General features: G+C 47.3%; 1 protein-coding gene across 1 annotated transcript in view; it reads left to right on the top strand.

The window, feature by feature from the left end:
- The window catches only part of CPD (carboxypeptidase D), a 151,469-nt gene that overhangs the window by 22,316 nt on the left and 103,550 nt on the right, over positions 1 to 25,603 (top strand). The window lies entirely within an intron of this gene.

The raw sequence follows: 25,603 nt of genomic DNA, 5'->3' as shown, positions 1-25,603 counted from the left end.
TCTGGAGGTAATTTTCTGTCCATATGTACTGTATACAGTATACTATTTCACAGTACAGTATATACTATATAGCATATCTATCAATTTGCATTTTTTGGATACAGTATTGTACTCTTTCAGTTACAGTATAAGCAATGTGCTATACTCTATCTCTCGCACACCAACAATTCTATTGGAAGCTAAAGTGCAGTTTAATTTGTTTTCTTTTTTACTCTACAGTATTTTGTATTAGTGTACTGTAATAATTGTATATGAATACAGTACATTATTTTGTATTACTGTAATAAGTTTGTATAAATACTGTGAATATTTTTGGGTTGTGGAACGAGTTGTCTGCATATCAATTATTTCCTATGGGAAAATTCGCTTTGATATAAGAGTAACTTGGTTTAAGAGCTCACTCCCGGAACCAATTATGTTCGTAATCCAAGGTTCCACTGTAAAGGTACCGTCACACATAAAGAGATCGCTAGCGAGATCGCTACTGAGTCACGGTTTCTGTGACGCAGTAGCGATCCCGTTAGCGATCTTGTTATGTGTGACATCTACCAGCGATCAGGCCCCTGCTGTGAGATCGCTAGTCGTTGCAGAATGGTCCAGGCCATTTTCTTCAAAGGCGATGTCCTGCTGGGCAGGACACATGCTGTGTTTGACACTGTGTGACAGGGTCACAGTGACTGCTGAGATCGTTATACAGGTCGCTACTGCCACCTGTATTGTTCCTGCATCGCTGGTAAGATCTGCCTGTGTGACATCTCACCAGCGACCTCCCAGCGACTTACCTGCGATCCCTATCAGGTTGCATCGTTTTCGGGATCGCTGGTAAGTCGTTGTGTGTGACTGGGCCTTAAAGGTATAGAAATTGCAGTTTCTGTCTTTCTAGATATTTTAGTATCTTTGTCTGAAATCCTATACAAGTCACAATGATAGAAGATATAAAGAGCAGGGAGCAGATTGGGAATCATTCAGCCGTACAATGGCCACCGCAACAAAAGCTTCTCTCTGTTTGATGTGTGAAATAGAGATCAAGCGTCTCTTCACGGTGAAATGGATATGACCAACTGAGCGAGAATCCAGACTTCTGCCAGGAGTGGACACAATCTCCCCCGAGACAATCGCTGGAGTCTCATGTCCAGGACCTCAGCACTCCGAGCGGAGCGCATTAATGAATTGAATATTACCTTTTAATTCTCCATATCTGTTACTTATGCAGAAATATCTAGTATAAACTGCAGGAGCGGTCTGCAGCTATGTAGTCACACATGTATGAGCAGCCTTTTTGCAGCCGCTGCTTGAGTTATGCTTGTTTCCTTGTACACTGCAGGATATAGTCCTCTGCAGAATACTGCACCTCAGTGGGGGGGTCTCTTGCTTTCGGAAGTGGTTTATTTTAACCCAGCAATAAGCATGGGACCCCCGTGATTCCTTCTCTTGCCCGTAGCTATATGGGGGATGCTGTGACAATTACACGTCCGTCCTGTCGGCCTAGCATGTACCGTAGGTTTATTTTTCTCAGTGATAAGCGGCACAGTGTGTCCTGCAGACAGCTATCTCCAGGGGGAACAATAAAACCTGCTGATCTTTATTTATACCCACCAGCAGATATTGACAGCCTGGCGTATGAATGAATTATTCTAATTAAACATGGCAAAGCTAGACCGACGCAGACCTCCAAATCTCTCGGGGACTTTAGTGATCAGAGATGTACTATACATTGGCAGCATGTTCTTTATTCATTAAAGACCCGGTGGGCTACTAGAGAATTATGTTCTTGTGTTGGCAGAGATGGGGCAAAACCTGCTTTTCATAGAACCAATTAAAGAATGTACGTCTGGAACACCAATGGTGTGAACAGGGTGCAAGACTCAAAAATATACAACTAAATAATAGGATAGAGTTGCACACCAGTCACAATGTATAGGGGAATAATGAAAAGCAGCACTGCTATGGGAATACTAGACTGAAAAATACAATGAACTATCTGAAAAAAGTGAAAAACATGAAAATGGTATCTGCATAACTGCTATGAATAATAGGACTGAGAGATATTTAGCCATTGTATTGATCAAATTGATCAATGCAAAGGAGCCCCAAAACCGAACGCCAAGGTAATCTCTATTTTTGGGGTCCCTAACCTATGTGTAACCTCACCTGCAGTTAAAAAACTTGCTCTGTATGGGAAGCAAAGGACCAAGCTATATATGTGAAATGCCCCACCCATAGTCATGTGTCTTTTTTTCACATATATAGCTTGGTCCTTTGCTTCCCATACAGAGCAAGTTTTTTATCTGCAGGTGAGGTTGCATTCCCCAAAAATAGAGATTACCTTGGCGTTTGGTTTTGGGGCTCCTTTGCATTGATCAATAAAATGGCTAAACATCTCTCAATCCTATAATTCATAGCAGTTATGCACATTACATTTTCATGTTTTTCACTTTATTCAGATAGTCCATTGTATTTTTCCGTCTAGTATTCCCATAGTTCTGCTTTTCATTATTCCCCTATACATTGTGACTGGTGTGCAACTCTTTTTCATAGAACCAAGGCCCCTTTCACACTATCAGTGTTTTGCCATCAGTCACAATCCGTTTTCTCAACTGATCCGGAGATTGTGGCTAAACTGATGCGACGGATCCGTTTTTCGACGGATCGGACTAGCTGGGGGTTAAATAGTAAATTGGAGCATGCTCAGTTAAAAAAAAAAAAAAAAAAAAAATGGAATCCGTCGCTGGATTCCGTAATTTGACGGATCCTGTGCCCATAGGCTTCCATTCTATCAAACGACAGACGGCGACGGATCCGTCGCCGTCCATTTTTTCGATGTAGACAAAAAACGTTACTTTGGCTGTTGTCTCCATCTGACGGACAAACATTTTTCGACGGATCCATCAAACGACAGATGAAACGTGAGGCCATCCGTCGCTAATACAAGTCAATGAGAGAAAAAAAAAACAGATCCAGCAGCATCAGTCACTGGATCAGTTTTTTTCAAAATTTGACGGATTGTGACTGATGGCAAAAAACTGATGTGTGAATGGGGCCTAATCTGACAGGTCTTATAGCTGCTGACTTCTCATGAAAAGTGACCATTAAACCTAAGTAAAACTGGCTTTGCAAGGGCTCCCCATTTTCTAGCAAGCACAAGGCTATCCGTTATCATTTGTGCACATGATGAGTAAGGCTAAGTTCACATTTCCGTTGATTTGTATCAGTCACATGCGTCGCTTGACGCATGTGACTGATGCGCTGTTCAACGCTGTACAACGGATGACAAAGAACAGAATTCTTTGTCGGATTCCGTTGTGTGCGGGGGGCGGAGTTCGGGGGCAGAGCCGAGCGGGGGGCGGGGCCAGGCGCTGAGGATGTCAGTGGAAGTGCTGCGGTCTGCATGGCTGGGGACAGGTGAGTGTATCTGTGAGTGAGTGTGTGTGTGTATGTGCATGTATGTATGTATGTATGTATGTATGTATGTGCATGTATGTATGTATGTATGTATGTATGTATGTGTGTGCACATGCAAAGTGCGGGAGGGGGCGGAGCCGAGCGGGGGGCGGGGCCAGACGCTGAGGATGTCAGTAGAAGTGCTGCGGTCTGCATGGCTGGGGACAGGTGAGTGTATGTGTGAGTGAGTGAGTGTGTGTATGTGCATGTATGTATGTATATGTGTGTGTGTGTGTGCACATGCAAAGTGCGGGAGGGGGCGGAGCCGAGCAGGGGGCGGGGCCAGACGAGGGTGTCAGTGCTTGTCTGCATGGCTGGGGACAGGTGTGTGTGTGTGTGTGTGTACATGTGCGGAGTGCGGGAGGGGGCGGGGCCGAGCGGGAAGTGTCGGCCTCCCTGCACACGTAACCAGCCTAAATATCGGGTAACAGCAAAGCACCCGATGTTTACCTTGGTTACCCGATATTTACCTTGATTACGGGCCTACACCGCTTAGCGCTGGCTCCTTGCACCGTAACCAGGGTAAATATCGGGTAACCAAGCAAAGCTGGTGACGTGTGCAGGGAGCCAGAGAGCATGCGCAGCGAAATCCGACGGATCTCGCTGCTCAAAAAACGTTACATGCTGCGTTCCTCCCGCCCGGCGGTCAGTCGTTCCACGACTGATCAGTCGGGCGGAGGGTGCAACGCAGCATCATCAGTCACAATCCGCTGCTCATACAAGTCTATGGGAGCAGCGGAATCCGCTAAACGGATTCCGCTGTTTACAAGAGCAGCGGATTGTGACTGATAGATTTTAGCGGAAATGTGAACTTAGCCTAACACGTTTTCTGGCCTTTATAATAATAATAATAATAATAATTTTATTCATTTATATAGCGCTATTAATTCCATAGCACTTTACATACATTGGCAACACTGTCCCCATTGGGGCTCACAATCTAGAGTCCCTATCTGTATGTTTTTGGAGTGTGGGAGGAAACCGGAGTACCCGGAGGAAACCCACGCAAACACGGGGAGAACATACAAACTCCTTGCAGATGGTGTCCTTGGTGGGATTTGAACCCAGGACCCCAGCGCTGCAAGACTGCAGTGCTAACCACTGAGTTTATATGATTGTTTCCTGCGTTTTCCCCATTTTCTGCGCTCAGGCTCTTCATTGTATTCTGCTGCCTTTAAGCTATTAGGTGAGGACTGACTGCTATATCTCCCATTCACAACCTGCACTGACATGAGGGATTAATGCTCGCCCGTCAGAAGCAGAAGCCGCATGGAGGACATCGTACAACAGTACTGAGCAGTGAATATCCGAATCAAATACAGGATGGATACAGCGTGCGTATACCTCTCAGCACGTGGGTCACTGATGGCTTCACCCCCAGTTTTTGACCTTGCTACCTTCTGCTATACGGTTGTACTCCACACTGATCTTCAGGAGTGCACCGCTCCCTGGCCTCCCGACTTTCTGCTTTCTGAGGGGGCAGGGTGATTGTCAGTTCAGACCAGCAGCATCTTTGCACTGCTATCCCCAAATTTGTGCTTTCCAATGTTGACCTACATGCGGTAGCTTAGCTTCTGCAGCTTTGAAAGTGTGCAGGGGCACAGACGTAGGTCGGGTCCAGAGATCTGGCCAGCTTCAGAGCAGTGCTTACAATCCTCAGAAGAAAAAGCTTGTAAGCATTGTATTTCTTGCCTAGGAGACTGCATGAATGATAGATCTTAGGTGGCTGCTAACCTAGGGAATCAAATTTTTCATAAAGAGTATATTGCAAAGTTGCTTGCTTTTTTTATAAGCGCTATGTAACGTTAACTATTTATAATGAGAATAGACCTTTAAATATGCAATTAAAATCCCATTGTGTTGCCTATTTTGGCTTATTTGTAAGGATATCTTCTTCGCTTTCTTTGACGTCCACGCGGACATTAAATCTTCCATACACATTAGACTAACGTCACCTGAACACACCATGTAACGGATTGGCCGACAGTGTAGGGTGTGGGGGACTTTTTGAGTTCACCTGTTGGGGATCCGACATGTCTGATTTTAGGCGACTTATCCTTTGTTCTCCCTGAAATAATACAGGCGTTGAGCGCTCCTGCGTGTGGGAGGGCTGCTGGTGAACCATTCCTTCACCGACCGCAATCTATTGTATTATGGGGGGGCTTAAACGCAATGTGGCGAGACCGAATTCTTATCTGATCCTTTTATTGTCTACAAATATTTAGCACGCTAGCAAGTCATATTACCTGGTAAAGAACAACGTAAGAAGTGTTTGGCTGTGGTCACCGGGGTGTACATAATGGGTGGATGTGTGTAAAGGTCGCCTTTTCTGTTCCAGTAGTTTGTATATTACTGTCTCTTTTATTTGTTTTAGCATTAAAACTGTTTGCTTAGCTCATGAAAGTAACGCTTGTCTTTCGTGGCTTTTCTGCCTTCGATCTGTCATATGGATACTTGTCTTTAGATCAGATTTCTGTGTCTTAGGGTCTAAATCCACTCAGACATACCCGGTTTCCCCAAAAATAAGACTTACATTTTTTTAAATCCCTGAAAAAAAGCAGTAGATCTTCTTTTCGGGGGAAGGGCTTATTCTTGCGAAACGTGGTCGTTCCCAGCAGCTATGCATATATATATAATATATTATAGGTCCTGGCACAGCATTGCAGGTCCTTATTGTGTGTGTGCGTGCGTTATACCACAGGTCCTTGATGTGTTCCATTGCTCCTGTTCGGCGCCTGGCGAGTATGATTGTGGGGTGGTCTTTCTACTCTTTTGGAGGTGTCTGCTTTCTATAATGAAGTTTCCCGCAGTATTATTTAACTTTTTTTTTAGCTGCATGGACACTTCATTATTGAACTGCGACTAGGGCTTCTTTTTGGGGTAGGGCTTATATTTAAGCCTTGCTGAAAACTCCTGGTAAGCCTTATTTTCAGGGCTGGCCTTATTTTCAGGGCTGGCCTTATTTTCAGGGCTGGCCTTATTTTCAGGGCTGGCCTTATTTTCAGGGCTGGCCTTATTTTCAGGGCTGGCCTTATTTTCAGGGCTGGCCTTATTTTCAGGGCTGGCCTTATTTTCAGGGCTGGCCTTATTTTCAGGGCTGGCCTTATTTTCGGGGAAACACTGTAGTTGTGATCCACTGCCAGACCTCTCACCTGGGTGACGTGTGCTACTGAAAGACTATACAGCAACATATTGGGAAATATTCCAACATTTAGACCAAAACCAATGAGAACAAAGTCTGAAACAAAATTGTGCTGATTTGTTTTTATTAATTGCAAATGGAGTGGTTTCACAAATTATGTGCTCTTGTTGGATGTAATGCCTGGTTTTAACCGGAGTCTCTCCATGCCCTTAATGGAGTCGTCGAGAACTTTCCAATCGGAAATTACCATGTCCTGCAGGGCCCGAATTTATCAAAGCTTTAACAGAATTATGGCATAAAATCCTTTGGAAAGTTGCAAAGTTTTGGCTGCGCTAAAGTCTGTGACTTTTGGCAATCTCATGTTGTTTTCGCCTCGCTTTGGCAAGACGAGCAGAACGACGGTGGGGCAACCGGCGCCGTACACTATGTACTTCCAGCTGTCATGTGACCTGGTAACAGATGTGATCATGTCGGGTGTCGGACCCCCCATCCTTACCTGTTTATAGGATGGGATCCAAAGGATAGGTCATCAGTATCAAGCTCCTGGACTGCCCCTTTAGTGATTGCAGGGGTTGGATTCAGGAGTAAATATTAGAAATCAATGAATGCTGCAAATGAATATTGTACGTTACTTTGCCTATTGTGGAATAGAGGATTACCAAATGTTTGGGCTCAGGAGAAATTCATCAGAAGACAAAGTCCAAGGTTATAAGGATACAGTAGAAAACAGACTCAATCACTGATTAACTTTAAGACTGAGGTTTTCGTACCAGTCACCCAAGATTAAGATTATCCGTCTGTGTTTGTACACTGCTGGGCATTGTATGACCCGTGATATTACTGTAGCTCGGTTCATATATAATAGCCTGAAGCCAATAATGAGGATTTTTTTCTTCTACATAAAGATGTCTATATCTTTACAAAATAAAAGTGAACAGTGACCTTTTTCGTTCATGAAAACTTTCAAATTAACACTTCTATAATCTCCATCAAAGATTCTCTGAAGAAGAATATAGATATGACGTCTCTTTTACTTGCTGAGAATTGTTGTCGCTGGTCCTTCGTTATGGAGTATCCAGTGTGGAGGAAGGAGCCAGCGGGTCCTTAGTTCTGGGGTATCCAGTGTGGAGGAAGGAGCCAGTGGGTCCTTAGTTCTGGGGTATCCAGTATGGAGGAAGGAGCCAGCGGGTCCTTAGTTCTGGGGTATCCAGTATGGAGGAAGGAGCCAGCGGGTCCTTAGTTCTGGGGTATCCAGTGTGGAGGAAGGAGCCAGCGGATCCTTAGTTCTGGGGTATCCAGTGTGGGGGAAGGAGCCAGCGGATCCTTAGTTCTGGGGTATCCAGTGTGGAGGAAGGAGCCAGTGGGTCCTTAGTTCTGGGGTATCCAGTATGGAGGAAGGAGCCAGCGGGTCCTTAGTTCTGGGGTATCCAGTATGGAGGAAGGAGCCAGCGGGTCCTTAGTTCTGGGGTATCCAGTGTGGAGGAAGGAGCCAGCGGATCCTTAGTTCTGGGGTATCCAGTGTGGAGGAAGGAGCCAGTGGGTCCTTAGTTCTGGGGTATCCAGTATGGAGGAAGGAGCCAGCGGATCCTTAGTTCTGGGGTATCCAGTATGGAGGAAGGAGCCAGCGGGTCCTTAGTTCTGGGGTATCCAGTATGGAGGAAGGAGCCAGTGGGTCCTTAGTTCTGGGGTATCCAGTATGGAGGAAGGAGCCAGCGGGTCCTTAGTTCTGGGGTATCCAGTATGGAGGAAGGAGCCAGTGGGTCCTTAGTTCTGGGGTATCCAGTATGGAGGAAGTAGCCAGCTGGTCCTTAGTTCTGGGGTATCCAGTGTGGAGGAAGGAGCCAGCGGGTCCTTAGTTCTGGGGTATCCAGTATGGAGGAAGGAGCCAGCGGGTCCTTAGTTCTGGGGTATCCAGTATGGAGGAAGGAGCCAGCGGGTCCTTAGTTCTGGGGTATCCAGTGTGGGGGAAGGAGCCAGCGGGTCTTTAGTTCTGCGGTATCCAGTGTGGGGGAAGGAGCCAGCGGGTCCTTAGTTCTGGAGTATCTAGTGTGGGGGAAGGAGCCAGCGGGTCCTTAGTTCTGGAGTATCTAGTGTGGGGGAAGGAGCCAGCGGGTCCTAGTTCTGGAGTATCTAGTGTGGGGGAAGGAGCCAGCGGGTCCTTAGTTCTGGAGTATCCAGTGTGGGGGAAGGAGCCAGCTGGTCCTTAGTTCTGGGGTATCCAGTGTGGAGGAAGGAGCCAGCTGGTCCTTAGTTCTGGGGTATCCAGTATGGAGGAAGGAGCCAGCGGGTCCTTAGTTCTGGGGTATCCAGTATGGAGGAAGGAGCCAGCGGGTCCTTAGTTCTGGGGTATCCAGTGTGGGGGAAAGAGCCAGCTGGTCCTTAGTTCTGGGGTATCCAGTATGGAGGAAGGAGCCAGCTGGTCCTTAGTTCTGGGGTATCCAGTATGGAGGAAGGAGCCAGCTGGTCCTTAGTTCTGGGGTATCCAGTGTGGGGGAAGGAGCCAGCGGGTCCTTAGTTCTGGGGTATCCAGCGTGGGGGAAGGAGCCAGCGGGTCCTTAATTCTGGGGTATCCAGTGTGGGGGAAGGAGCCAGCGGGGTCATTAGTTCTGGGGTATCCAGTGTGGGGGAAGGAGCCAGCGGGTCCTTAGTTTTGGGATATCCAGTGTGGGGGAAAGAGCCAGCTGGTCCTTAGTTCTGGGTTATCCAGTGTGGGGGAAAGAGCCAGCGGGTCTTTCGTTCTGGGGTATCTAGTGTGGGGGAAGGAGCCAGCGGGTCCTAGCACTGAATCCCACTGCCGGTGGTCTTGTTGTTGCCCAGTACTACAAAGTATGTTGTATACTTGCAATGTTTGTTTTTATCACCCAGGACCTAATCATTGCTGTTCCATGTTGTCTGTTACACCCCCTTTTATGATTAGCAGCTCCTCATGGTCAATTTCCAATGTATGTAGAGAGCTTGCTGTGGCCAGGGACCGCTTTTTGAGCTCTGCTGTATGATGAAACTAAAACCTCTTATTGTGTCAGAGCTGCTGCACCCGGTAAACTAACTGATACATTGTTAGATTCAGGGTCTCTGCTCCTGCATTATCATGCTGCTTCAGATGAAGTGACAAAAACCTGCTGACAGATTCCCTTTAATGCCGAATTCTGTACATTTCTTTTGTGTCATTGCGCAAGTGGTTTTCTCATCTCTCCCCATTGAAAACACTTGAATTTTTGGCCAGATCAAGTTCACATTTGTTTAGGGGAATTTGGGAAATAAGTTTTCAGCCAAACGTTTCTTCAGCACTAGTATCTTGTGTATGGCCAGGTTTAGGGCGGCGTCCATAATGTTCGAGCTGATTTGCAGACTTCTGTCCATCGCACCCTGGCGTTATGCAGAAAACTCCATCCCCATCTTTTATGAGGACAGGATCCGTCCATGTGGCACAGGCTTCCCGCGTATATAAAATCCTTATGTCTTTATACCAAGGACAGGATATTTATCCCCAGCCGTAATAATAAAGTCAATAGCAAAAGCTATTACCACATTGCTGCCAATATTTATTTTGGCCCTTTTACCGTGCTCTGTCATGGTGGCGAGATGTGGCCTCGCCTCAGATGATATGTTTGCGGTCACAGCTCTGCCCTCGGTAATGTTGGCACAGCGAGTAAACTTTATTCAGGCTCAGTTGTTTCTCTGTGCAGGTAATAGTGTAATAGAGCGATTACAGACTGATTTTCCCATGTCGCTATTGATTTGTGTGGGGTTTACAGCATTAATGTTTTCTTCATCGCTGATATTATTTGGCATGAATAGTTTGCCCACACACTGATGGACATGTCCCGACATTACAATGTTTGTTACACATCGGTCACAATTGTCCATTATATAGAGGCAACAATAGGATTCTGTGTAGAAGAAAAACATCTGTCTGACGGGATCTGAGGAGCTTTGTCATGGTGGTGTGGAGCATGAAAATATATATAATGAGGGGTTATTGCTAGAAACGTGCAGATATTAGGAAATTACCAGATTTGTAGAGTCAGTGACTTGGCATTATCTAAGGTGTCTCCAATCATCCCGTCTGAGACCTTAATACCTGGCCATGGTAGGCGATGTTCACATCATTTGAGAGATCCAGTCTTCCATGTAGATTACGAAGTCCTAATTCAGATGAAGGCAAAAGGGACTCTGTCAGCACAGAATGACTGTTCAAACCAAGCACAGGCTCTCATGCAGTAAGGCTTGACCAAACATTTATATACACCTTCCCACCTGCTTGTTTTCTTTCTTTCTCTTCCTTTCCTCTTCTTTGATTGACCGCTCTGGCTTCCTAGAGTCAGAAAAGGGCAGAGATAGACGCCATGATGCACCGAGCACCTGTACTTAGTTTGAACAGTCATTCAGTGCTGACAGTCCCTTTAAACCTACTTGTGGTGTTCATGTGCAATACTGATGGCACGCTGGCCTGTACAAGTCAATGTGGTAGTTCAGATGAACGTTTTTACAGACTGACGGATGGTCTCCATCTAATAAAATTTTCAACATGAATTAGGGTCTGCGCACTGTGTAGATGAGTTTCTTAGGCTATGTGCCCACGTGTGTGTGCTCTGCACAGCAGCGTAACGTCACTGCATGTGCGCTTCAGAGCGCAGCTGAAAAGCTCTGTCCTGAAACTTTGGTGACTGCAGAATTCGTGCGCTCTGGATGCTGCCTCTCCCTATAGACAGAATGGAGACAGCATGCAAAGCGCACAAAAGAAGTGACATGTTGCTTCTTAGAATGCAGCGATTTGGCAGCATGCAAATCGCTGCGCTCTAAAACGCCACGTGGGCATAGATTATGCACAATCTTCATAGATTGTGCAGGGGACGCAGGACGCATGCAGTTACACTGCAGTGCAGATCGCAGCGTAACTGCATGCAATACGCACACGTGGGCACATAGCCTTAAGCACCTTACGCACCCTCTGGCAGAATTCCGCACCTGCGGCAAAAAAACGCACCTGAAATTTGCATGCGGTTTTACCGCGGTTTGTGTTTTTGGTGCGGATTTTCCGCGATTTTGTCCCTGCGGATTTTAACCATTATCAATGGCAAAAACAAAGGGAACCTGTGGAAAAGTGACATGTTGCAATTCTGCAGCATAACTGGTAGGGAAAAAAAAATGAAGTGTGGGCACAGCACTTTGGATTTCTCATAGATTTTGCTGGTTAAGGACTGCACGAACTTTATGAACAAAAACCTCGGCAAATGGGCTGCAAAAAAACGCAGTGTGCGCACAGACCCTTACTTTGATTTGTTTAACGGATCAGATTCTCCCATTATGTCAATGGGGGCACAAATAAAACCAAACAAATCACATATGGGTTTCTGTCTGTGGGTCGTGCATTTTTTTTTACATATGCATTGGAATTATTAATGTAAAAATCTGATGTCATATGGAAATGAAAAAGCCATATGAATGACACACAGATGACAGTAGCTATGCCATTAAAATAGGTTTTCTTTGTCGCTCTATTGGGAGACCCAGACAATTGGGTGTATAGCTACTGCCTCCGGAGGCCACACAAAGTATTACACTTAAAAGTGTAAGGCCCCTCCCCTTCTGCCTATACACCCCCCGTGGGATCACGGGCTCCTCAGTTTTCATGCTTTGTGCGAAGGAGGTCAGACATCCACGCATAGCTCCACTGTTTAGTCAGCAGCAGCTGCTGACTATGTCGGATGGAAGAAAAGAGGGCCCATACTAGGGCCCCCAGCATGCTCCCTTCTCACCCCACTTTTGTCGGCGGTGTTTGTTAAGGTTGAGGTACCCATTGCGGGTACGGAGGCTGGAGCCCACATGCTGCTTTCCTTCCCCATCCCCTTAGGGCTCTGGGTGAAGTGGGATCTTATCGGTCTCCAGGCACTGAGGCCGTGCTCCATCCACAGCCCCTGGGAATCTGCTGGACATGGAGCTGAGTATCCTCAGGGACATGGCCCTGCTACGTTGAGGTACTCTGTGTCCCCATAAAGGGGACCGCGCACAGACACACGGCAGCACTGCTGGGTGTGTTAGTGCGCCAGGGATGGCGGCGCTGCCCGCACTGGTGCCATCGCACACTACAGCGTGCTGGGTGTGTTAGTGTATTGAGGGACTGCCGCGCTAACCGCCGCTGCCATTTTTATCTCAGGCGCGGCTGGGACTTGTGGTGCGCCGGGGACTTCCGCGCCGACCAGGGCTTATATGGCGGGCCGCGCTTATCACTCTAGTCCCCGGCTTTTGCGGCCTACTCTCACTTCGTTACCGCCCACTGGCCTGCCAGTCAGGGTAAGGGCGTGACGCTGCACAGCACGGCAGCGCTGAGAGATGGAGCATGCTTTGCATACTCCACCCCTCTCACTGTACACAGTGTGAAACCGGATTCCCGCACTTTCTGGGGCACGCCCACGGCCTCCTCCTCTACACAGGACGCCGGCAGCCATTCATGTCAGTTTTTTCTGTGACTGAGAAAAGAGACAAGTTTGGGAAGACCCTGGCAGGGATTCTGGTGGTCACACAACCGCTGTGACCGGGCGGTAAGCAGCACCTGTGGTGCTGACCCCACTAGTGCCGAAATGCACATATAGATATATGCTTGTACGCTATACATTGCACTGTTCGGTCGCACTTTTGTATTTTGGCTATATACCCTCCTTGATGGTTCGGGGGAGATAACAGCATATCGTCTGTGAAAAACAAGGGTGCAGAAGCACAGGTTTTTCTATGCAGCCTGTACAGCATGTACGGCTATACTGCCGGCAGGTTCCACGGACCCCAATTGTATGCAATGCACGGCCCTTGTGGAACTTACTCAGCCGGAGTCTCTGCTAATGGTCCAGGTGATGGGGACGGAGTTTGCAGTATTTACTTCAGACTTTCTGAGACTATGGCTAACATGCTAGAAGCCTTGCAGTCCAGACCGGTCCCTCAGACCATGGGCTCTGTTGATTCATTGCCCCTGGTCCCCCCCCCCCCCAGTTGGTACAACAAGGTGCTCCTGGAGTGTCTCAGGGATCCCAGGGTGAGGGGTCTGACTCGGACCGCAGTCCCAGACCCCCTAAGCGACCTCGCTGGGAGCATCCCTCGACGTCACCGCATCATTCAGGGTCTCAGCATGGGGACTCTCTCTATGATAAGGCGGAGGTATCTGATCAGGATTCTGATCCTGAGAACGTTCTCTACCTGGATACACCTGATTGTGACACCGTAGTGAACGATCTTACGGCGTCCATCAATCATATGTTGGTTATTTCTCCCTCAGCTCCTACGCCTGAGGAGTCAGCTTCTCAGCAAGAGAAGTTCCGTTTCAGGTTCCCCAAGCGTACATTGAGTACGCTTTCTGGATCACTCTGACTTCAGGGAGGCAGTCCAGAACCACCAGGCTTGTCCAGATATCGTTTTTTCAAAACGCCTTAAGGATACACGTTATCTCTTCCCTTTTGACGTTGTCAAGGGCTGGGTTCAGTGTTCCGATGTGGACCTCCTATCTCCAGCAGCTAAATCCTTAGTTGCAGTGGAAGATATGGCTTCACTCAAAGATGCCACTGACAGACAGATGGAGCTCTGGTTGAAATCCATCTATGAAGCTATTGCCGTGTCTTTGCTCCAGCTTTCGCAGCCGTCTGGGCGCTCCAAGCGGTCTCAGCCTCTCAAGCGCAAATTGAGGCAGTCACACGTATGTCTGCGTCGCAGGCTGCGTCTTTAACGTCTCAAACGTCAGCGTTTGCGTCATACGCCATTAATGCTGTCCTGGACTCTGCGAGCCGGAAGGCGGTTGCGTCCGACAATTCAGTGGTAATACGCAGAGCCTTGTGGTTGTGGGAATGTAAGGCAGATTCTGCTTCCAAAAAAGTGCCTAACCAGTTTGCCATTCTCGGGCGACCGCTTGTTTGGTGAGCGACTGGATGAAATCATCAAACAATCCAAGGGAAAGGATACATCCTTTCCTCAGGCTAAACCGATCATACCCCAACAGAGGAGGGGACAGTCGAGGTTTCGGTCCTTGCGGGGCGCAGGCAGGTCCAATTCTCCTCGTCCAAAAGGCCTCAGAAGGATCAGAGGAACTCCGACACGTAGCGGTCTAAATCACGCCCTAAAAAGACCGCCGGAGGCGCCGCTACCAAGGCGGCTTCCTCATGACTTACGGCCTCCTCACACCGCATCCTCGGTCGGTGGCAGGCTCTCCCGCTTTTGCGACACCTGGCTGCCACAAGTAAAAGACCGTTGGGTGAGAGACATTTTGTCTCACGGTTACAGGATAGAGTTCAGCTCTCGTCCTCCGACTCGATTCTTCAGAACATCTCCGCCTCCCGAGCGAGCCAAGGATCTGCTGCAGGCGGTGGGCATTCTGAAGGCAGAAGGAGTGGTGGTCCCGGGTCCTCTTCAGCAACAGGGTCACGGTTTCTACTCCAACCTGTTTGTGGTTCCAAAGAAGGACAGGTCCTTCTGTCCTGTTTTGGACCTAAAACTGCTCAACAAACACGTAAGGACCAGGCGGTTCCGGATGGAATCCCTCCGCTCCGTCATCGCCTCAATGTTTCCTAGCATCGATCGATATCAGGATGCTTAGCTCCACGTACCAATTGCTCCTGAGCATCAGCGCTTCTTCCGCTTCGCCATAGGAGACGAACACCTTCAGTTCGCGGCACTGCCGTTCGGCCTGGCGACAGCCCCAAGGGTTTTCACCAAGGTCATGGCTACAGTAGTTGCTGTCCTCCACTCTCAGGGTCACTCAGTGATACCCTACTTAGACGATCTGCTGGTCAAGGCACCCTCTCAAGAGGCATGCCAACACAGCCTCAACGTTACTCTGGAGATTCTACAGAGTTTCAGGTGGATCATCAATTTTCCAAAGTCAAATCTGACACCGGTCCAATCGCTGACATATCTTGGCATGGAGTTTCTTACTCTTCCAGCGATAGTGAAGCTTCTGCTGGACAAACAGCGTTCACTACAGACAGGGGTACAATCACTCCTTCAAGGTCGGTCACACCCCTTGAGGCGCCTCATGCACTTCCTGGGGAAGATGGTGGCAGCAATGGAGGCAGTCCCTTTCGCGCAGTTTCACCTGCGTCCTCTTCAATGGGACATCCTACGCAAGTGGGACAGGATGCCGACGTCCCTAGACAGGAACGTCTCCCTCTCTCAAGCAACCAAAGCTTCCCTTCGGTGGTGGCTTCTTCCCACCTCATTATCGAAAGGGAAATCTTGCCCAACCCCGTCCTGGGCGGTGGTCACGACGGACGCGAGTCTGTCAGGGTGGGGAGCGATCTTTCTCCACCACAGGGCTCAGGGTACGTGGACTCAGCAAGAGTCCTCACTTCAAATCAATGTTCTGGAGATCAGGGCAGTGTATCTTGCCCTAAAAGCGTTCCAGCAGTGGCTGGAAGGCAGGCAGATCCGAATTCAGTGGGACAACTCCACAGCGGTGGCTTACATCGACCACCAAGGTGGGACACGCAGTCGGCAAGCCTTCCAGGAAGTCCGGCGGATTCTGCTGTGGGTGGAAGCCACAGCACCCACCATATCCGCAGTTCACATCCCGAGCGTAGAAAACTGGGAAGCAGACTTTCTCAGTCGCCAGGGCATGGATGCAGGGGAATGGTCCCTTCACTCGGACGTGTTTCAGGAGATCTGTTGCCGCTGGGGGATGCCGGACGTCGACCTAATGGCGTCTCAGCACAACAACAAGGTCCCGGCATTCATGGCGCGGTCTCACGATCACAGAGCTCTGGCGGCAGACGCCTTCGTTCAGGATTGGTCGCAGTTTCAACTCCCTTATGCGTTCCCTCTTCTGGCACTGTTGCCCAGAGTGTTACGCAAGATCAGGTCCGACTGCCGCCGCGCCATCCTCGTCGCTCCAAAATGGCCAACGAGGTCGTGGTACCCGGATCTGTGGCATCTCACGGTAGGCCAACCGGGGGAACTATCAGACCGACCAGACTTTTTGTCTCAAGGGTCGTTTTTTCCTTCTGCATTCTACGACCCTCAACCTGACTGTGTGGCCATTGAGTCCTGGATCCTAGCATCTGCAGGGTTATCTCAAGGGGTCATTACCACTATGAGACAGGCCAGAAAACACACATCTGCCAAGATCTACCACAGAACGTGGAAGATATTCTTATCTTGGTCCTCTGCTCAGGGAGTTTCTCCCTGGCCAATTGCCTTGCCTACTTTCTTTCCTTCCTGCAATTCGGTTGGAAAAAGGTTTGTCGCTCGGTTCCCTTAAGGGACAAATCTCAGCGCTCTCTGTATTTTTTTCAGAAGCGCCTAGCAAGACTACCTCAGGTACGCACGTTCCTGCAGGGGGTTTGCCGCTTAGTCCTTCCTTACAAACGACTGTTAGAACCCTGTGATTTGAACAGGGTGCTGATGGTTCTGCAGAAACCACCATTCGAGCCTATGAGGGATTTTTCTCTCTCACGCCTTTCGCAGAAAGTGGTTTTCCTAGGGGCAGTCACTTCACTTCGGAGAGTGTCTGTCGGGGCAGCATTGTCGTGCAAAGTCCCCTTCCCGGTGTCTCACCAGGTCAAGGGGTTCTGCGTCCGGTTCCGAAATTTGTCCCTAAGGTGGAATCCCCCCTTTCATCTCAATCAGGGTATCCGTACCCTCTGTTTGTCTTCATCCAGTTCACCAATGTGAAAAGGATTTGCACTTGATTAGATCTGGTGAGAGCACTCAGACTCTTCATCGATCGTACGGCGTCCCTGCGCCGCTCGGAAGCACTCTTGTCCTTGTCGCTAGCCAGCGTAAAGGGTTGCAGGCTTCCAAATCAAGACTGGCTCGGTGGTTCAAGGAACCAATTCTCTAGCTTATCGTTCTGCGGGGCTTACGGTTCCCTCAGGGCTGAAGGTCCATTCTACCAGAGAGGTGGATGCGTCCTGGGCTTGAGGCACCAGGCTACGGCTCAGCTTGTGTGTCAGGCGGCTACCTGGTCCAGCCTCCACACTTTCGCGAAACACTGTCAGGTGCATACCTATGCTTCGGCAGATGCCAGCATAGGCAGACGAGTCCTTCAGGCGGCGGTTGCCCACCTGTAGAAAGGGGCCGTTTTACGGCTCTATTACGAGGTATTATTTTACCCACCCAGGGATTGCTTTTGGACATCCCAATTGTCTGGGTCTCCCAATAGAGCGACAAAGAAGGGAATTTTGTTTACTTACCGTAAATTCCTTTTCTTCTAGCTCTAATTGGGAGACCCAGCACCCGCCCCTGTTTTTTTGTATACACATGTTGTTCATGTTGAATGGTTTCAGTTCTCCGATATTCCCTCGGATTGAATTTGCTTAAACCAGTTTATTGGCTTTCCTCCTTGCTTTTGCACTAAAACTGAGGAGCCCGTGATCCCACGGGGGGTGTATAGGCAGAAGGGGAGGGGCCTTACACTTTTAAGTGTAATACTTTGTGTGGCCTCCGGAGGCAGTAGCTATACACCCAATTGTCTGGGTCTCCCAATTAGAGCTAGAAGAAAAGGAATTTACGGTAAGTAAACAAAATTCCCTTCTTTTTTTTCTGGCTGAAAAAGACGATATTTTGTGTCAGAGCCCACCTTACACACGTAGCAAACCGTATACACTGGGATAGGCTACTAACCTATACTTTCCCACTTGCCCCCCTTCACTAGGCAGATGCCAGCACTGCATTATTTTGGCCTCGTTGTGGCTAGTAACAGCGAAGGAAAGCACTGCATTGTGCTACACAGAGGTCCACCACAACAAATGGGCATTATACATTTTTTGGCAAAGCCGCCACCACTGCTGACAAATGATGGCCTCTGCTTCTGATCAGGAGCCTTTACTTTCCTCCATACTTTTCCTATCATACTTGTGTAGCCTTGGTTTCATCTGTCTGTACAATCTTAAGGCCCAGTCACACTAAGCAACATCGCTAGCAACATCGCTGCTAACGAACAACTTTTGTGACGTAGCAGCGATGTTGCTAGCGATGTTGCTGTGTGTGACATCCAGCAACAACCTGGCCCCTGCTGTGAGGTCGTTGGTTGTTGCTGAGTGTCCTGGGCCATTTTTTAGTTGTTGCTGTCCCGCTGTGAAGCGCAGATCGCTGTGTGTGACAGCGAGACAGCAACAACTAAATGTGCAGGTAGCAGGAGCCGGCTTCTGCGGAGGCTGGTAACCAATGTAAACATCGGGTAACCAAGAAGCCCTGTCCTTGGTTACCCGATATTTACCTTTGTTACCAGCCTCCGCCGCTCTCACTGTCAGTGCCGGCTCCTGCTCTGTACACATGTAGCTAATTAACCCGATGTGTGCTGTAACTAGGAGAGTAGGGAGCCAGCGCTAAGCGGTGTGCGCTGCTCCCTGCTCTGTGCAGCTGCACCCTGTACTCTATACCCTATATATGTACCCTGTGCAGCTGCACCCGGTGTGCGCTGCTCCCTGCTCTCTGCACGTGTAGCTGCGTGCGCTGGTAACCAAGGTAAATATCGGGTTGGTTACCCGATATTTACCTAAGTTACCAAGCGCAGCATCTTCCACGCGGCGCTGGGGGCTGGTCACTGGTTGCTGGTGAGCTCACCAGCAACTCGTGTAGCGACGCTCCAGCGGTCCCTGCCAGGTCAGGTTGCTGGTGGAATCGCTGGAGCGTCGCAGTGTGACATCTCACCAGCAACCTCCTAGCAACTTACCAGCGATCCCTATCGTTGTTGGGATCGCTGGTAAGTTGTTTAGTGTGACTGGACCTTTATTCCAGAGCAGGCGGATTCTCCCATATTTTCTATTCTGATCTGGCGGTTTATGTAATTTGCCAGATCCCTGATGTTGGAGTCTGTCCAGCATGGATGCAAGCCACCATGGCTCTGGAAGATGATTCAGCTAATAGCACGATGCTCGTGTCCACCGTCCAGACTCTGCCACAGATATTTAAATATCTTCAAAGTGTAATCAGCCATTGTCAACCATCGAGGCTCTGGCATACCTGTACTGCGTGTTAGATATTGTGCACTGTAGCTGGCGCCAATTAGTGGGACAAATTTTTTTATTTTTTTTTATCTACATCTAATTTAGCATTAGGACCTAAGTATATGTACAGTGGAGAAAATAAATATTTGATACACTGGCGATTTTGCAAGTCTTTCCACCTACAAAGAATGGAGAGGTCTGTAATTTTTATCGTAGGTACACTTCAACTGTGACAGACACAATAAAAAACATATCCAGAAAATCATTGTATGATTTTTAAATAATTTTGCATTTTATTACAATACATGAAATAAGTATTTGATACAATAAAAAAAACCAGAACTTAATATTTGGTAGAGAAAGTTTTATTTGCAATTAGAGGCCAGATGTTTCCTGTAGTTCTTGACCAGGTTTGGTCACACTGCAGCAGGGATTTTGGTCCACTCCTCCATAAAGATCTTCTCCAGATATTTCAGGTTTTGGGGCTGTCAGTAGGCAACATTGTGTTTTAGCTCCCTCCAAAGATTTTCTATTGGGTTCAGGTCTGGATACTGGCTAGGCCACTGCAGGACCTTGAATTCCTTCTTACTGATCCTCTCCTTAGTTACCCCGTCTGTGTGTTTCGGGTCATTGTCATGCTGGAAGACCCAGCCATGACCCTTGCTCTTACTGAGGGAAGGAGATTTTTTGGCCAAAATCTCGTGATACATTACTCCATCCATCCTCCCTTTAACACGGTGCAGTAGTCCGGTCCCCTTTGCACCTCCAAAGTATGATGTTTCCACCCCCATATGTCACAGTTGGGATGGTGTTCTTGGGGTTGTACTTATCCTCCTTCCTCCAAACACAGCGGGATGTGATTATACCAGAAGGTTCTATTTTGGTGTCCTCTGATCACATGACCCTCTCCCAAGCTTCCTCTGGGTCATCCGGATGGTCATTGGGAAATTTCAAATGAGCCTGGACATGTGCTGGTGTGAGCAGGGGGACCTTTCATAATTACAGGATTTTAATCCATTATGGCGCAGTGTGTTACTTCAGTAATCTTTGAATCTTTGAGACTGTGGTCCCAGCTCTCTTCAGGTTATTGACCATGTCCTCCCGTGTAGTTCTGGGCTGATTCTTGACCTTTCTCAGAATCATCCTTCTTCCATGAGGCGAGATCTTGCATGGAGCAGTGCAAAGTAGTCTGTGTCCAGCTAATATAAAAGTGTAAATTTGGTGTGCCTTCTAAATAACGCAACACATAGCCATTAATGTCTAAACTGCTGACAAGAAAAGTGAGTACATCGCTAAGTGAAAATGGCTAAATTTTAAATCTTGCGCACCTCCACTTTCTGTTGAAAGAGTCCCCACTGATGCTCAATAGGTTTAGGTCTGGAAACATACTTGGCCGGTCCAGCATTATACCCTCAGCAAGGCAATGGTTGTTTTGGAGATATGTTTTTGGTCGTCGTCATTTTGGAATATTACCCTCCGGCCCAGTTTCTGAAGGGAGGAGATCATGTTCTGCTTCAGTCTGTCATGCAGTGGTAGTCTTGGAGGCATGTTTGGTGTCGTTATCATGTTGGAATACTGCCCTGCAGCCCAGTGGATCTGCTTCAGTATGTCACAGTACATGTTGGTTTTCATGGTTTCCTCAATGATCTGTAGCTTCCTACATCTGGCAGCACTCATGCACCCCAAACCATGACACTCCCACCACCATGCTTTTCTGTAGGCAAGACACACTTGTCTTTGAACTCGTCAGCCGGTTGCCACCACACGCTTAACGTCATCTAATAAAAAAATACATTTATTTTGGTCTCATCGGACCACAGGGCATGGTTCCAGAAATTAATGTCCTTAGTCTTGTTTTCAGCAAACTGTTTGCAGGACGTTTTGTGCATCACCTTTTATAAGAGTCTTCCTTTTGGGAGGACAGCCATGCCGATCACTTTTATGCAATCTATAGCATATGGTCTGAGCATTGACAGGCTGACCCCATCTCTATAACCTCTGCAGCAATGCTGGCAGCACTGGTACGTCTATTTTGAAAAGTCAACCTCTGGATATGACGCTGAGCACGTGCACTCAACTTCCTTGGTCGACCATGGCAGGGTCTATTCTGAGTGGAACATGTCTTGTTAAACTGCTGTATGGTCTTGGCCACCGTGCTGCAGCTTTGGTTCCGGGTGCTGGCAATCTTCTTATAGCCTAGGCCAACTTTATGTAGAGTAACAATTCTTTTTTTTTCCAGGTCCTCAGAGAATTCTTTGCCATAAGGAGCCATGTTAAACATCCAGTGACCAGTATGAGAGAGCGTGTGAGCGGAAACACCAAATGTAACACATCTGCTCCCCATTCACAGATCTTGTAACACTGAGTCGCATGACACCGGGGAGGGAAAATGGCTAATTGGGCAGAATTTGGTCATTTTCACATAGGGGTGTACTCACTTTGGTGGCCAGTGGTTTAGACATTAACACTAGATGTCCCAGAAATTTCGAGCTCCCCCTGAAGTCCCGAAAGAGGGTCAAATGACCCTTAGTCCACACTGAAAGAACTAACTAGAAACTAAATGGCTAAACTCAATGGAAAATAACAACCTCCTGTGGTGCGACAGTAATGGCCTTAATTACAGAACAAAAGACGGTGATTATAGGATGTTAGCTAAAATCCTTCAGGTCATTCGACCCGTCTCTGGGTTCCAAAAGTAGAAATGTTAAATGACCCCTCTCTGGGACTTCTAGTGTTAAAAGCTGTGTGTTCAGCTAGAGGGCACCAAATTTTACACTGCTACAAAAGTAGCCCGTGTACAGCTTATAGAACAGTGTCCTAACAAGATATTTACTGAAATGGAAGAGGTGTACTCACTTTTGTGATATACTTTATGGGTGCATATCACTGTGCTCATTGTCACAGGATAGGATACAGAGTTAATGGGGACCGTACCTTCTATCTGTATAGGGAACTCTGCTCGGTCAATTGTCTATACATCTTCTATCATATTGTGGGCTTAGTGTCTGGAGAGCATTCAGTCATTAGTGGAATACTATTGCATTTTATGTTGTAAGTGCTGATATAAAATAGTGTTTTGATGTTTTTCTTCCACTTTTAGATGTGATGTTTTTGACTGATTGTAGGCTTTGAAAATGATATGTCAGTCTGTGGATGTCGTGAAGGTTTTTTTCTTTCTCTTGTTTACCAATGAATGAATTCTGCAGATAGTTTTGTACTGTGCACCTCCAGGCCGTGCACTGTTGCTGATCTCATCAGTTCCCTTTCTTTATTTAAAAAAAAAAAAGTACCAAATTGTTGATTCGGACATTTCCCTCTTTTATAGATTTATTTAGTCTTTTTTTTTAATTTTTTTTATTTTTTAGCATACCCTAGTAGTGGCCACCTTTTACTTGCAGTGACACCTCTTCAGACAGGCGATACACAGTTGGTAATTGTGTGCCTGACCACTTTTATTCCGTTCTGTCTCCTTGCTCCCGAATACGTGTGAATGCTCGGCTGACGGGGTTTTTTTTTTGACTCCCGTATAATAACACTCATCTGCCTGAGGCCATGTCTCCTCCCAAGTCCCTCATTCTTCTGAGTGATCAGCTCGACTGAGCGTACATGAGCCTTCATTAGGGCTCTTGCAGATGACCGTATTTTTGGTCCGAGTGTGATCCAGCAAAACATTGGCTCAGACTGTGGGACCCAGTACATGATAGAGATAGATATGTGTGTGTATATATGTATATATGTATGTGTATTGTGAACGTTGCTTACCGCAACCCGGGGGTTTTACTCGCTTGCAGCGGTGCAGGGTAGCTTAGGCATACACAGGCAACACAGTCTCTCTCAAAAATGCAGCAGTTTATTAGTAACCAACATAAACTGCCCTTCCAAAACACAATGAAGCCTCTCCTGGCTTAAAGGAAAATATAACATCCACATACCGTGGGCTTCCAGTCCAATTAAGTGTCCATAGTGGATTCTCCACACTCTGGCTCCAGCCAGCGAACACAAATCACTGTGGTTGCTTCCTGCAGCCTCCAGCCCTCTCCAGCCAGGCTGCAGTATTTTCCCCAGTCATCACCGGGACTGATTTCCAGGAGTCTCTCTTCAGTCTTGACACAGACTGAGATCTCCAGCACACATCCTCCATGTGCAGCACTCTCAGGCTTCCCCCTGTTTCTAAAACTAACAGTCTCTTAAACCCAACCGGATACACCCACAGGTGGAGGTCTGTGATTCTCCAGCTCTGTCCATCACACTGGTCATAGTTTAAAGGGAACCTAACCCTTAAATACAACCCAAGTTCTGTGGAACTACAAGTCCCACAGTCACACCTTCAGTTCAATATCACAGGGGGATCCTTCTCCACTGCGACCATCCACAACATTGGTGGTCGCTACCTCACAGTATATGTGTATGTGTGTGTGTGTGTATGTATGTATGTATGTATGTATGTATGTATATGTGTGTATATATATATATATATATATATATATATATATATATATATATATATATATATATATATAATATATCTCTCTCTCTCTCTCTATATCTATATATATATATATATATCTATATATATATATATATCTATATATATATATATATCTATATATATATCTATATCTATATATATATCTATATATATATATCTATATGTATATATATCTCTAATATAAAAATTATTTATTTTTTCTTTGAGCGAGCATGAAAAAGCCGCAACATTTCTGTGCATAGTATCTGATTGGATCGCATTCAGCCATGCAAATCAATGGGTCGTGGTCGGGCTGCGCTTGGATCACGTCTGAGTGCAAGTCCAATTCTCTCAGACTGACATAATGCAGAAGTTTGAGAAATTTGTGAGTCTACTCTGCTCAGTGTGATTTACATAATTGTCCCTATTCTCTTTGATAAAGCTATGACCGTCTGCCCCGAGCCTCAGATAAAGCAGCTCTTCTCCCTGAGAACAAGAGTTTGGCGTCGCCCTTCTCACCAGACATGATCTGAAGCCCCCATACACATTAGTTGATCGGGTGGACTTGTGGTTGGACAGATACTAAATACAAATTGGAATCAACTCCAAACTCTGTCTTGAAATAATGAAACAGATCACATTAGATCTTGAAAAACCTGATCAGGCAGTTGGCCCATTCCCATAGACACTATGAAAATGCAGAAACTGTGCTAAAATAGACAAAATACCCCTATTATGAATGCAGTATTTTCGTGCAGCCCCTTTAGACATTTTGCCCGCTTTGTTTCATATCCAGTGTGGTGCGGTACAAAGGAGTAAACATTCAGTGTGCACCTCTGTAGGTAGAGCTACTTATCCACGTAGCAGGCACATCTCATTTTTTCGAGGTTTCTGGGTATTGCTTTATCTAAAGGTGTAAATGGCATTGTAGCCGCTGCGCACGTTGGGAGATGGATGCTGGGATCACAGACTGTTTCGTTCTGTCTCGTCGAGCGTCTCCATCTGTCTTACAGCTTGGAGCACAACCAAATCCATTTACATCTCAACAAATGCTCACTATGTTCACGTAAGAAATCTGAGGCGGATTTCACTGGAGTAAATAACTAGTCTGGCCCAAGCCGTGTGCGTTCAGCCATATATTCGTGTTGAGTACAAGATAGGGACCCTAGATATGGGTTGCACAACCTGTGGCCCTCAATGCCATTCCATGTGACCCCCAAACCATATGGACAGAAAAAGGCCTGGATTAAAGGGGTTGTCCACTACTAGGACAAAGTCTTCTCATTCCACATGTTTGCCCCCATTAAAATGGAACTGCTTATGCTGTCCTCTCATACTACAGTAGTGCCATTCTAGCAATGTCTGCACTCGCTCTCTCGGGGCTCGCAGAAGGTTGTTGTGTCACACGAGACCCGCACCTAATCAGTGCCGGCTTCTCTCTCCCGCCTTCGGATATATAAGTAGTTGACAGGTAGTCAGCTGCGGCTGCCACTCACCTCCTCTGGATTACTTATATGAGTGATGGACCAATCTCACATGAACCCCTGGAGAGCAAAGGACGACCACACTGGGATGGTGGTGGTACAGTAGGGGAGTATAGGCTTTACTTCAATGGGGGCAAACGTGGAA

The sequence above is a fragment of the Anomaloglossus baeobatrachus genome, chromosome 2 (assembly GCF_048569485.1).
Source record: "Anomaloglossus baeobatrachus isolate aAnoBae1 chromosome 2, aAnoBae1.hap1, whole genome shotgun sequence".
NCBI lineage: Eukaryota > Metazoa > Chordata > Amphibia > Anura > Aromobatidae > Anomaloglossus > Anomaloglossus baeobatrachus.
The sequence above is the reverse complement of the archived record's forward strand: the minus strand, read 5'-3'. Positions and strand labels throughout refer to the sequence as shown.